The following is a 15,414-nucleotide window of genomic DNA, read 5'->3' as shown; positions in this document are numbered from 1 at the left end:
TGTAGTAGGAAATACCACAAAAAGTCCTGAGAAAAATTTATTTTCTGAGTTTCGACTCATCTAAGGATGGGTGGACATGGGTGGAGATAGGTGGAGATGCCATCATGTATTTTTTTTTGAAGAGTAGCCCGTAACTTTTGCCCTGTCGGAAATAACTCATCACAATATAAACGTTTTTTGTTTCATTTAGTGTCCTGTAGTAGGAAATACCGCAAATAGTCCTAAGAAAAATTTATTTTCTGAGTTTCGACATCTAAGGATGGGTGGACATGAGTAGAGATGGGTGGAGATGCCATCATGTATTTTTTTTTGAAGGTAGCCCGTAACTTTTGCCCTGTCGGAAATAACTCATCACAATATAAACGTTTTTTGTTTCATTTAGTGTCCTGTAGTAGGAAATACCGCAAATAGTCCTGAGAAAAATTTATTTTCTGAGTTTCGACATCTAAGGATGGGTGGACATGAGTAGAGATGGGTGGAGATGCCATCATGTATTTTTTTTTGAAGGTAGCCCGTAACTTTTGCCCTGTCGGAAATAACTCATCACAATATAAACGTTTTTTGTTCCATTTAGTGTCCTGTAGTAGGAAATACCGCAAAAAGTCCTGAGAAAAATTTATTTTTCGAATTTCGACTCATCTAAGGATCGGTGGACATGGGTGGAGATAGGTGGAGATGCCACCATGTATTTTTTTGAGGAGTAGCCCGTAACTTTTGCCCTGTTGGAAATAACCCATCACAATATAAACGTTTTTTGTTCCATTTAGTGTCCTGTAGTAGAAAATACCGCAAAAAGTCCTGAGAAAAATTTATTTCTTTAGTCCAGACCCATCTAAGGTTGGGTGGACATGGGTGGAGATAGGTGGAGATGCCATCATGTATTTTTTTTTGAGGAGTAGCCCGTAACTTTTGCCCTGTTGGAAATAACCCACCACAATATAAACGTTTTTTGTTTCATTTAGTGTCCTGTAGTAGGAAATACCGCAAATAGTCCTAAGAAAAATTTATTTTCTGAGTTTCGACATCTAAGGATGGGTGGACATGGGTAGAGATGGGTGGAGATGCCATCATGTATTTTTTTTTGAAGAGTAGCCCGTAACTTTTGCCCTGTTGGAAATAACCCATCACAATACAAACGTTTTTTGTTCCATTTAGTGTCCTGTAGTAGGAAATACCGCAAAAAGTCCTGAGAAAAATTTATTTTTCGAATTTCGACTCATCTAAGGATCGGTGGACATGGGTGGAGATGGGTGGAGATGCCATCATGTATTTTTTTTTGAAGAGTAGCCCGTAACTTTTGCCCTGTTGGAAATAACCCATCACAATACAAACGTTTTTTGTTCCATTGAGTGTCCTGTAGTAGGAAATACCGCAAAAAGTCCTGAGAAAAATTTATTTTTCGAATTTCGACTCATCTAAGGATCGGTGGACATGGGTGGAGATGGGTGGAGATGCCATCATGTATTTTTTTTTGAAGAGTAGCCCGTAACTTTTGCCCTGTTGGAAATAACCCATCACAATACAAACGTTTTTTGTTCCATTTAGTGTCCTGTAGTAGGAAATACCGCAAAAAGTCCTGAGAAAAATTTATTTTTCGAATTTCGACTCATCTAAGGATGGGTGGACATGGGTGGAGATGGGTGGAGATGCCACCATGTATTTTTTTGAAGAGTAGCCCGTAACTTTTGCCCTGTTGGAAATAACCCATCACAATACAAACGTTTTTTGTTCCATTTAGCGTCCTGTAGTAGGAAATACCACAAAAAGTCCTGAGAAAAATTTATTTTCTGAGTTTCGACTCATCTAAGGATGGGTGGACATGGGTGGAGATGGGTGGAGATGCCACCATGTATTTTTTTGAAGAGTAGCCCGTAACTTTTGCCCTGTTGGAAATAACCCATCACAATACAAACGTTTTTTGTTCCATTTGGTGTCCTGTAGTAGGAAATACCGCAAAAAGTCCTGAGAAAAATTTATTTTTCGAATTTCGACTCATCTAAGGATGGGTGGACATGGGTGGAGATGGGTGGAGATGCCATCATGTATTTTTTTTTGAAGAGTAGCCCGTAACTTTTGCCCTGTCGGAAATAACTCATCACAATATAAACGTTTTTTGTGAGATGTAGTGTCCTGTAGTAGGAAATACCACAAAAAGTCCTGAGAAAAATTTATTTCTTTAGTTCAGACCCATCTAAGGTTGGGTGGACTTGGGTGGAGATGGGTAAAGATGCCACCATGTATTTTGTTGAAGAGTAGCCCGTAACTTTTGCCCTGTTGGAAATAACCCACCACAATATAAACGTTTTTTGTTAGATTTAGTGTCCTGTAGTAGGAAATACCACAAAAAGTCCTGAGAAAAATTTATTTTCTGAGTTTCGACTCATCTAAGGATGGGTGGACATGGGTGGAGATGGGTGGAGATGCCACCATGTATTTTTTTGAAGAGTAGCCCGTAACTTTTGCCCCCTCGGAAATAACTCATCACAATATAAACGTTTTTTGTTCCATTTAGTGTCCTGTAGTAGGAAATACCACAAAAAGTCCTGAGAAAAATTTATTTCTTTAGTTCAGACCCATCTAAGGTTGGGTGGACATGGGTGGAGATGGGTAGAGATGCCACCATGTATTTTTTTGAAGAGTAGCCCGTAACTTTTGCTCTGTTGGAAATAACTCACCACAATATAAACGTTTTTTGTTCCATTTAGTGTCCTGTAGTAGGAAATACCACAAAAAGTCCTGAGAAAAATTTATTTTCTGAGTTTCGACTCATCTAAGGATGGGTGGACATGGGTGGAGATGGGTGGAGATGCCACCATGTATTTTTTTGAAGAGTAGCCCGTAACTTTTGTCCTGTTGGAAATAACCCATCACAATACAAACATTTTTTGTTCCATATAGTGTCCTGTAGTAGAAAATACCACAAAAAGTCCTGAGAAAAATTTATTTTCTGAGTTTCGACTCATCTAAGGATGGGTGGACATGGGTGGAGATGGGTGGAGATGCCACCATGTATTTTTTTGAAGAGTAGCCCGTAACTTTTGCTCTGTTGGAAATAACCCATCACAATACAAACGTTTTTTGATCCATTTAGTGTCCTGTAGTAGAAAATACCACAAAAAGTCCTGAGAAAAATTTATTTTCTGAGTTTCGACTCATCTAAGGATGGGTGGACATGGGTGGAGATGGGTGGAGATGCCACCATGTATTTTTTTGAAGAGTAGCCCGTAACTTTTGCCCTGTTGGAAATAACCCATCACAATACAAACGTTTTTTGTTCCATTTAGTGTCCTGTAGTAGGAAATACCACAAAAAGTCCTGAAAAAAATTTATTTTCTGAGTTTCGACTCATCTAAGGATGGGTGGACATGGGTGGAGATAGGTGGAGATGCCATCATGTATTTTTTTTTGAAGAGTAGCCCGTAACTTTTGCCCTGTCGGAAATAACTCATCACAATATAAACGTTTTTTGTTTCATTTAGTGTCCTGTAGTAGGAAATACCGCAAATAGTCCTAAGAAAAATTTATTTTCTGAGTTTCGACATCTAAGGATGGGTGGACATGAGTAGAGATGGGTGGAGATGCCATCATGTATTTTTTTTTGAAGGTAGCCCGTAACTTTTGCCCTGTCGGAAATAACTCATCACAATATAAACGTTTTTTGTTTCATTTAGTGTCCTGTAGTAGGAAATACCGCAAATAGTCCTGAGAAAAATTTATTTTCTGAGTTTCGACATCTAAGGATGGGTGGACATGAGTAGAGATGGGTGGAGATGCCATCATGTATTTTTTTTTGAAGGTAGCCCGTAACTTTTGCCCTGTCGGAAATAACTCATCACAATATAAACGTTTTTTGTTCCATTTAGTGTCCTGTAGTAGGAAATACCGCAAAAAGTCCTGAGAAAAATTTATTTTTCGAATTTCGACTCATCTAAGGATCGGTGGACATGGGTGGAGATAGGTGGAGATGCCACCATGTATTTTTTTGAGGAGTAGCCCGTAACTTTTGCCCTGTTGGAAATAACCCATCACAATATAAACGTTTTTTGTTCCATTTAGTGTCCTGTAGTAGGAAATACCGCAAAAAGTCCTGAGAAAAATTTATTTCTTTAGTCCAGACCCATCTAAGGTTGGGTGGACATGGGTGGAGATAGGTGGAGATGCCACCATGTATTTTTTTGAGGAGTAGCCCGTAACTTTTGCCCTGTTGGAAATAACCCACCACAATATAAACGTTTTTTGTTTCATTTAGTGTCCTGTAGTAGGAAATACCGCAAATAGTCCTAAGAAAAATTTATTTTCTGAGTTTCGACATCTAAGGATGGGTGGACATGGGTAGAGATGGGTGGAGATGCCATCATGTATTTTTTTTTGAAGAGTAGCCCGTAACTTTTGCCCTGTTGGAAATAACCCATCACAATACAAACGTTTTTTGTTCCATTTAGTGTCCTGTAGTAGGAAATACCGCAAAAAGTCCTGAGAAAAATTTATTTTTCGAATTTCGACTCATCTAAGGATCGGTGGACATGGGTGGAGATGGGTGGAGATGCCACCATGTATTTTTTTGAAGAGTAGCCCGTAACTTTTGCCCTGTTGGAAATAACCCATCACAATACAAACGTTTTTTGTTCCATTTAGTGTCCTGTAGTAGGAAATACCGCAAAAAGTCCTGAGAAAAATTTATTTTTCGAATTTCGACTCATCTAAGGATCGGTGGACATGGGTGGAGATGGGTGGAGATGCCATCATGTATTTTTTTTTGAAGAGTAGCCCGTAACTTTTGCCCTGTTGGAAATAACCCATCACAATACAAACGTTTTTTGTTCCATTCAGTGTCCTGTAGTAGGAAATACCGCAAAAAGTCCTGAGAAAAATTTATTTTTCGAATTTCGACTCATCTAAGGATCGGTGGACATGGGTGGAGATGGGTGGAGATGCCACCATGTATTTTTTTGAAAAGTAGCCCGTAACTTTTGCCCTGTTGGAAATAACCCATCACAATACAAACGTTTTTCGTTCCATTTAGTGTCCTGTAGTAGGAAATACCGAAAAAAGTCCTGAGAAAAATTTATTTTTCGAATTTCGACTCATCTAAGGATGGGTGGACATGGGTGGAGATGGGTGGAGATGCCACCATGTATTTTTTTGAAGAGTAGCCCGTAACTTTTGCCCTGTTGGAAATAACCCATCACAATATAAACGTTTTTTGTTCCATTTAGTGTCCTGTAGTAGGTAATACCGCAAAAAGTCCTAAGAAAAATTTATTTCTTTAGTCCAGACCCATCTAAGGTTGGGTGGACATGGGTGGAGATGGGTGGAGATGCCACCATGTATTTTTTTGAAGAGTAGCCCGTAACTTTTGCCCTGTTGGAAATAACCCATCACAATACAAACGTTTTTTGTTCCATTTAGTGTCCTGTAGTAGGAAATACCGCAAAAAGTCCTGAGAAAAATTTATTTTTCGAATTTCGACTCATCTAAGGATCGGTGGACATGGGTGGAGATGGGTGGAGATGCCATCATGTATTTTTTTTTGAAGAGTAGCCCGTAACTTTTGCCCTGTTGGAAATAACCCATCACAATACAAACGTTTTTTGTTCCATTGAGTGTCCTGTAGTAGGAAATACCGCAAAAAGTCCTGAGAAAAATTTATTTTTCGAATTTCGACTCATCTAAGGATCGGTGGACATGGGTGGAGATGGGTGGAGATGCCATCATGTATTTTTTTTTGAAGAGTAGCCCGTACCTTTTGCCCTGTTGGAAATAACCCATCACAATACAAACGTTTTTTGTTCCATTTAGTGTCCTGTAGTAGGAAATACCGCAAAAAGTCCTGAGAAAAATTTATTTTTCGAATTTCGACTCATCTAAGGATCGGTGGACATGGGTGGAGATGGGTGGAGATGCCACCATGTATTTTTTTGAAGAGTAGCCCGTAACTTTTGCCCTGTTGGAAATAACCCATCACAATACAAACGTTTTTTGTTCCATTTAGTGTCCTGTAGTAGGAAATACCGCAAAAAGTCCTGAGAAAAATTTATTTTTCGAATTTCGACTCATCTAAGGATCGGTAGACATGGGTGGAGATGGGTGGAGATGCCATCATGTATTTTTTTTTGAAGAGTAGCCCGTAACTTTTGCCCTGTTGGAAATAACCCATCACAATACAAACGTTTTTTGTTCCATTTAGTGTCCTGTAGTAGGAAATACCGCAAAAAGTCCTGAGAAAAATTTATTTTTCGAATTTCGACTCATCTAAGGATGGGTGGACATGGGTGGAGATGGGTGGAGATGCCACCATGTATTTTTTTGAAGAGTAGCCCGTAACTTTTGCCCTGTTGGAAATAACCCATCACAATACAAACGTTTTTTGTTCCATTTAGCGTCCTGTAGTAGGAAATACCACAAAAAGTCCTGAGAAAAATTTATTTTCTGAGTTTCGACTCATCTAAGGATGGGTGGACATGGGTGGAGATGGGTGGAGATGCCACCATGTATTTTTTTGAAGAGTAGCCCGTAACTTTTGCCCTGTTGGAAATAACCCATCACAATACAAACGTTTTTTGTTCCATTTAGTGTCCTGTAGTAGGAAATACCGCAAAAAGTCCTGAGAAAAATTTATTTTTCGAATTTCGACTCATCTAAGGATGGGTGGACATGGGTGGAGATGGGTGGAGATGCCACCATGTATTTTTTTGAAGAGTAGTTCGTAACTTTTGCCCTGTTGGAAATAACCCATCACAAAACAAACGTTTTTTGCTCCATTTAGTGTCCTGTAGTAGGAAATACTGCAAAAAGTCCTGAGAAAAATTTATTTTTCGAATTTTGACTCATCTAAGGATCGGTGGACATAGGTGGAGATCGGTGGAGATGCCACCATGTATTTTTTTGAAGAGTAGCCCGTAACTTTTGCCCTGTCGGAAATAACTCATCACAATATAAACGTTTTTTGTTCCATTTAGTGTACTGTAGTAGGAAATACCACAAAAAGTCCTGAGAAAAATTTATTTTCTGAGTTTCGATTCATCTAAGGATGGGTGGACATGGGTGGAGATGGGTGGAGATGCCATCATGTATTTTTTTTTGAAGAGTAGCCCGTAACTTTTGCCCTGTCGGAAATAACTCATCACAATATAAACGTTTTTTGTTAGATGTAGTGTCCTGTAGTAGGAAATACCACAAAAAGTCCTGAGAAAAATTTATTTCTTTAGTTCAGACCCATCTAAGGTTGGGTGGACTTGGGTGGAGATGGGTAAAGATGCCACCATGTATTTTGTTGAAGAGTAGCCCGTAACTTTTGCCCTGTTGGAAATAACCCACCACAATATAAACGTTTTTTGTTAGATTTAGTGTCCTGTAGTAGGAAATACCACAAAAAGTCCTGAGAAAAATTTATTTTCTGAGTTTCGACTCATCTAAGGATGGGTGGACATGGGTGGAGATGGGTGGAGATGCCACCATGTATTTTTTTGAAGAGTAGCCCGTAACTTTTGCCCCCTCGGAAATAACTCATCACAATATAAACGTTTTTTGTTCCATTTAGTGTCCTGTAGTAGGAAATACCACAAAAAGTCCTGAGAAAAATTTATTTCTTTAGTTCAGACCCATCTAAGGTTGGGTGGACATGGGTGGAGATGGGTAGAGATGCCACCATGTATTTTTTTGAAGAGTAGCCCGTAACTTTTGCTCTGTTGGAAATAACTCACCACAATATAAACGTTTTTTGTTCCATTTAGTGTCCTGTAGTAGGAAATACCACAAAAAGTCCTGAGAAAAATTTATTTTCTGAGTTTCGACTCATCTAAGGATGGGTGGACATGGGTGGAGATGGGTGGAGATGCCACCATGTATTTTTTTGAAGAGTAGCCCGTAACTTTTGCCCCCTCGGAAATAACTCATCACAATATAAACGTTTTTTGTTCCATTTAGTGTCCTGTAGTAGGAAATACCACAAAAAGTCCTGAGAAAAATTTATTTCTTTAGTTCAGACCCATCTAAGGTTGGGTGGACATGGGTGGAGATGGGTAGAGATGCCACCATGTATTTTTTTGAAGAGTAGCCCGTAACTTTTGCTCTGTTGGAAATAACCCACCACAATATAAACGTTTTTTGTTAGATTTAGTGTCCTGTAGTAGGAAATACCACAAAAAGTCCTGAGAAAAATTTATTTCTTTAGTTCAGACCCATCTAAGGTTGGGTGGACATGGGTGGAGATGGGTAGAGATGCCACCATGTATTTTTTTGAAGAGTAGCCCGTAACTTTTGCCCTGTTGGAAATAACTCATCACAATATAAACGTTTTTTGTTCCATTTAGGGTCCTGTAGTAGGTGATACCACAAAAAGTCCTGAGAAAAATTTATTTTCTGAGTTTCAAATCATCTAAGGATGGGTGGACATGGGTGGAGATGGGTGGAGATGCCACCATGTATTTTTTTGAAGAGTAGCCCGTAACTTTTGCTCTGTTGGAAATAACCCACCACAATATAAACGTTTTTTGTTAGATTTAGTGTCCTGTAGTAGGAAATACCACAAAAAGTCCTGAGAAAAATTTATTTTCTGAGTTTCGACTCATCTAAGGATGGGTGGACATGGGTGGAGATGGGTGGAGATGCCACCATGTATTTTTTTGAAGAGTAGCCCGTAACTTTTGCTCTGTTGGAAATAACCCACCACAATATAAACGTTTTTTGTTAGATTTAGTGTCCTGTAGTAGGAAATACCACAAAAAGTCCTGAGAAAAATTTATTTTCTGAGTTTCGACTCATCTAAGGATGGGTGGACATGGGTGGAGATGGGTGGAGATGCCACCATGTATTTTTTTGAAGAGTAGCCCGTAACTTTTGCCCTGTTGGAAATAACCCACCACAATACAAACGTTTTTTGTTCCATTTAGTGTCCTGTAGTAGGAAATACCGCAAAAAGTCTTGAGAAAAATTTATTTTTCGAATTTCGACTCATCTAAGGATGGGTGGACATGGGTGGAGATGGGTGGAGATGCCACCATGTATTTTTTTGAAGAGTAGTTCGTAACTTTTGCCCTGTTGGAAATAACCCATCACAATATAAACGTTTTTTGTTCCATTTAGTGTCCTGTAGTAGGAAATACCACAAAAAGTCCTGAGAAAAATTTATTTTTCGAATTTCGACTCATCTAAGGATGGGTGGACATGGGTGGAGATGGGTGGAGATGCCATCATGTATTTTTTTTTGAAGAGTAGCCCGTAACTTTTGCCCTGTTGAAAATAACTCATCACAATATAAACGTTTTTTGTTCCATTTAGTGTCCTGTAGTAGGAAATAGCACAAAAAGTCCTGAGAAAAATTGATTTCTTTAGTTCAGACCCATCTAAGGTTGGGTGGACATGGGTGGAGATGGGTAGAGATGCCACCATGTATTTTTTTGAAGAGTAGCCCGTAACTTTTGCCCTGTTGGAAATAACCCACCACAATAAAAACGTTTTTTGTTCCATTTAGTGTCCTGTAGTAGGAAATACCACAAAAAGTCCTGAGAAAAATTTATTTTTCGAATTTCGACTCATCTAAGGATGGGTGGACATGGGTGGAGATGGGTGGAGATGCCATCATGTATTTTTTTTTGAAGAGTAGCCCGTAACTTTTGCCCTGTTGAAAATAACTCATCACAATATAAACGTTTTTTGTTCCATTTAGTGTCCTGTAGTAGGAAATACCACAAAAAGTCCTGAGAAAAATTTATTTCTTTAGTTCAGACCCATCTAAGGTTGGGTGGACATGGGTGGAGATGGGTAGAGATGCCACCATGTATTTTTTTGAAGAGTAGCCCGTAACTTTTGCTCTGTTGGAAATAACCCACCACAATATAAACGTTTTTTGTTAGATTTAGTGTCCTGTAGTAGGAAATACCACAAAAAGTCCTGAGAAAAATTGATTTCTTTAGTTCAGACCCATCTAAGGTTGGGTGGACATGGGTGGAGATGGGTGGAGATGCCACCATGTATTTTTTTGAAGAGTAGCCCGTAACTTTTGCCCTGTTGGAAATAACCCATCACAATATAAACGTTTTTTGTTCCATTTAGTGTCTTGTAGTAGGAAATACCACAAAAAGTCCTGAGAAAAATTTATTTTCTGAGTTTCAAATCATCTAAGGATGGGTGGACATGGGTGGAGATGGGTGGAGATGCCACCATGTATTTTTTTGAAGAGTAGCCCGTAACTTTTGCCCCCTCGGAAATAACCCATCACAATACAAACGTTTTTTGTTCCATTTAGTGTCCTGTAGTAGGAAATACCACGAAAAGTCCTGAGAAAAATTTATTTTTTCAGTTCAGACCCATCTAAGGTTGGGTGGACATGGGTGGAGATGGGTGGAGATGCCACCATGTATTTTTTTGAAGAGTAGCCCGTAATTTTCGCCCTGTTGGAAATAACCCATCACAATATAAACGTTTTTTGTTCCATTTAGTGTCCTGTAGTAGGAAATACCACAAAAAGTCCTGAGAAAAATTTATTTCTTTAGTTCAGACCCATCTAAGGTTGGGTGGACATGGGTGGAGATGGGTAGAGATGCCACCATGTATTTTTTTGAAGAGTAGCCCGTAATTTTCGCCCTGTTGGAAATAACCCATCACAATATAAACGTTTTTTGTTCCATTTAGTGTCCTGTAGTAGGAAATACCACAAAAAGTCCTGAGAAAAATTTATTTCTTTAGTTCAGACCCATCTAAGGTTGGGTGGACATGGGTGGAGATGGGTAGAGATGCCACCATGTATTTTTTTGAAGAGTAGCCCGTAACTTTTGCTCTGTTGGAAATAACCCACCACAATATAAACGTTTTTTGTTAGATTTAGTGTCCTGTAGTAGGAAATACCACAAAAAGTCCTGAGAAAAATTTATTTCTTTAGTTCAGACCCATCTAAGGTTGGGTGGACATGGGTGGAGATGGGTAGAGATCCCACCATGTATTTTTTTGAAGAGTAGCCCGTAACTTTTGCCCTGTTGGAAATAACCCACCACAATATAAACGTTTTTTGTTAGATTTAGTGTCCTGTAGTAGGAAATACCACAAAAAGTCCTGAGAAAAATTTATTTTCTGAGTTTCGATTCATCTAAGGATGGGTGGACATGGGTGGAGATGGGTGGAGATGCCATCATGTATTTTTTTTTGAAGAGTAGCCCGTAACTTTTGCCCCCTCGGAAATAACTCATCACAATATAAACGTTTTTTGTTAGATGTAGTGTCCTGTAGAAGGAAATACCACAAAAAGTCCTGAGAAAAATTTATTTCTTTAGTTCAGACCCATCTAAGGTTGGGTGGACTTGGGTGGAGATGGGTAAAGATGCCACCATGTATTTTGTTGAAGAGTAGCCCGTAACTTTTGCCCTGTTGGAAATAACCCACCACAATATAAACGTTTTTTGTTAGATTTAGTGTCCTGTAGTAGGAAATACCACAAAAAGTCCTGAGAAAAATTTATTTTCTGAGTTTCGACTCATCTAAGGATGGGTGGACATGGGTGGAGATGGGTGGAGATGCCACCATGTATTTTTTTGAAGAGTAGCCCGTAACTTTTGCCCCCTCGGAAATAACTCATCACAATATAAACGTTTTTTGTTCCATTTAGTGTCCTGTAGTAGGAAATACCACAAAAAGTCCTGAGAAAAATTTATTTCTTTAGTTCAGACCCATCTAAGGTTGGGTGGACATGGGTGGAGATGGGTAGAGATGCCACCATGTATTTTTTTGAAGAGTAGCCCGTAACTTTTGCTCTGTTGGAAATAACCCACCACAATATAAACGTTTTTTGTTAGATTTAGTGTCCTGTAGTAGGAAATACCACAAAAAGTCCTGAGAAAAATTGATTTCTTTAGTTCAGACCCATCTAAGGTTGGGTGGACATGGGTGGAGATGGGTGGAGATGCCACCATGTATTTTTTTGAAGAGTAGCCCGTAACTTTTGCCCTGTTGGAAATAACCCATCACAATATAAACGTTTTTTGTTCCATTTAGTGTCTTGTAGTAGGAAATACCACAAAAAGTCCTGAGAAAAATTTATTTTCTGAGTTTCAAATCATCTAAGGATGGGTGGACATGGGTGGAGATGGGTGGAGATGCCACCATGTATTTTTTTGAAGAGTAGCCCGTAACTTTTGCCCCCTCGGAAATAACCCATCACAATACAAACGTTTTTTGTTCCATTTAGTGTCCTGTAGTAGGAAATACCACGAAAAGTCCTGAGAAAAATTTATTTTTTCAGTTCAGACCCATCTAAGGTTGGGTGGACATGGGTGGAGATGGGTGGAGATGCCACCATGTATTTTTTTGAAGAGTAGCCCGTAACTTTTGCCCTTTTGGAAATAACCCATCACAATATAAACGTTTTTTGTTCCATTTAGTGTACTGTAGTAGAAAATACCACAAAAAGTCCTGAGAAAAATTTATTTTCTGAGTTTCGACTCATCTAAGGATGGGTGGACATGGGTGGAGATGGGTGGAGATGCCACCATGTATTTTTTTGAAGAGTAGCCCGTAACTTTTGCTCTGTTGGAAATAACCCACCACAATATAAACGTTTTTTGTTCCCTTTAGTGTCCTGTAGTAGGAAATACCACAAAAAGTCCTGAGAATAATTTATTTTCTGAGTTTCGACTCATCTAAGGTTGGGTGGACATGGGTGGAGATGGGTGGAGATGCCACCATGTATTTTTTTGAAGAGTAGCCCGTAACTTTTGCCCTTTTGGAAATAACCCATCACAATATAAACGTTTTTTGTTCCATTTAGTGTACTGTAGTAGAAAATACCACAAAAAGTCCTGAGAAAAATTTATTTTCTGAGTTTCGACTCATCTAAGGATGGGTGGACATGGGTGGAGATGGGTGGAGATGCCACCATGTATTTTTTTGAAGAGTAGCCCGTAACTTTTGCTCTGTTGGAAATAACCCACCACAATATAAACGTTTTTTGTTCCATTTAGTGTCCTGTAGTAGGAAATACCACAAAAAGTCCTGAGAAAAATTTATTTTCTGAGTTTCGACTCATCTAAGGATGGGTGGACATGGGTGGAGATGGGTGGAGATGCCACCATGTATTTTTTTGAAGAGTAGCCCGTAACTTTTGCCCTGTTGGAAATAACCCATCACAATATAAACGTTTTTTGTTCCATTTAGTGTCCTGTAGTAGGAAATACCACAAGAAGTCCTGAGAAAAATTTATTTCTTTAGTTTAGACCCATCTAAGGTTGGGTGGACATGGGTGGAGATGGGTAGAGATGCCATCATGTATTTTTTTTTGAAGAGTAGCCCGTAACTTTTGCCCTGTCGGAAATAACTCAGCACAATATAAACGTTTTTTGTTTCATTTAGTGTCCTGTAGTAGGAAATACCGCAAATAGTCCTAAGAAAAATTTATTTTCTGAGTTTCGACATCTAAGGATGGGTGGACATGGGTGGAGATGGGTGGAGATGCCACCATGTATTTTTTTGAAGAGTAGCCCGTAACTTTTGCCCTGTTGGAAATAACCCATCACAATATAAACGTTTTTTGTTCCATTTAGTGTCCTGTAGTAGGAAATACCACAAAAAGTCCTGAGAAAAATTTATTTTCTGAGTTTCGACTCATCTAAGGATGGGTGGACATGGGTGGAGATGGGTGGAGATGCCACCATGTATTTTTTTGAAGAGTAGCCCATAACTTTTGCCCCCTCGGAAATAACTCATCACAATATAAACGTTTTTTGTTCCATTTAGTGTCCTGTAGTAGGAAATACCACAAGAAGTCCTGAGAAAAATTTATTTCTTTAGTTCAGACCCATCTAAGGTTGGGTGGACATGGGTGGAGATGGGTAGAGATGCCACCATGTATTTTGTTGAAGAGTAGCCCGTAACTTTTGCCCTGTTGGAAATAACCCATCACAATATAAACGTTTTTTGTTCCATTTAGTGTCCTGTAGTAGGAAATACCACAAAAAGTCCTGAGAAAAATTTATTTTTTTAGTTTAGACCCATCTAAGGTTGGGTGGACATGGGTGGAGATGGGTGAAGATGCCACCATGTATTTTTTTGAAGAGTAGTTCGTAACTTTCGCCCTGTTGGAAATAACCCATCACAATATAAACGTTTTTTGTTCCATTTAGTGTCCTGTAGTAGGAAATACCACAAAAAGTCCTGAGAAAAATTTATTTTTTTAGTTCAGACCCATCTAAGGATGGGTGGACATGGGTAGAGATGGGTGGAGATGCCACCATGTATTTTTTTGAAGAGTAGTTCGTAACTTTTGCCCTGTTGGAAATAACCCATCACAATATAAACGTTTTTTGTTCCATTTAGTGTCCTGTAGTAGGAAATACCGCAAAAAGTCCTGAGAAAAATTTATTTTTCGAATTTCGACTCATCTAAGGATGGGTGGACATGGGTGGAGATGGGTGAAGATGCCACCATGTATTTTTTTGAAGAGTAGTTCGTAACTTTTGCCCTGTTGGAAATAACCCATCACAATATAAACGTTTTTTGTTCCATTTAGTGTCCTGTAGTAGGAAATACCACAAAAAGTCCTGAAAAAAATTTATTTTCTGAGTTTCGATTCATCTAAGGATGGGTGGACATGGGTGGAGATGGGTGGAGATGCCACCATGTATTTTTTTGAAGAGTAGCCCGTAACTTTTGCCCGGTTGGAAATAACCCATCACAATATAAACGTTTTTTGTTCCATTTAGTGTCCTGTAGTAGGAAATACCGCAAAAAGTCCTGAGAAAAATTTATTTTTCGAATTTCGACTCATCTAAGGATGGGTGGACATGGGTGGAGATGGGTGAAGATGCCACCATGTATTTTTTTGAAGAGTAGTTCGTAACTTTTGCCCTGTTGGAAATAACCCATCACAATATAAACGTTTTTTGTTCCATTTAGTGTCCTGTAGTAGGAAATACCACAAAAAGTCCTGAAATAAATTTATTTTCTGAGTTTCGATTCATCTAAGGATGGGTGGACATGGGTGGAGATGGGTGGAGATGCCACCATGTATTTTTTTGAAGAGTAGCCCGTAACTTTTGCCCGGTTGGAAATAACCCATCACAATATAAACGTTTTTTGTTCCATTTAGTGTCCTGTAGTAGGAAATACCGCAAAAAGTCCTGAGAAAAATTTATTTTTCGAATTTCGACTCATCTAAGGATGGGTGGACATGGGTGGAGATGGGTGAAGATGCCACCATGTATTTTTTTGAAGAGTAGTTCGTAACTTTTGCCCTGTTGGAAATAACCCATCACAATATAAACGTTTTTTGTTCCATTTAGTGTCCTGTAGTAGGAAATACCGCAAAAAGTCCTGAGAAAAATTTATTTTTCGAATTTCGACTCATCTAAGGATGGGTGGACATGGGTGGAGATGGGTGAAGATGCCACCATGTATTTTTTTGAAGAGTAGTTCGTAACTTTTGCCCTG

Source organism: Microplitis mediator, chromosome 9 (assembly GCF_029852145.1).
Source record: "Microplitis mediator isolate UGA2020A chromosome 9, iyMicMedi2.1, whole genome shotgun sequence".
Lineage (NCBI taxonomy): Eukaryota > Metazoa > Arthropoda > Insecta > Hymenoptera > Braconidae > Microplitis > Microplitis mediator.
The sequence above is the reverse complement of the archived record's forward strand: the minus strand, read 5'-3'. Positions refer to the sequence as shown.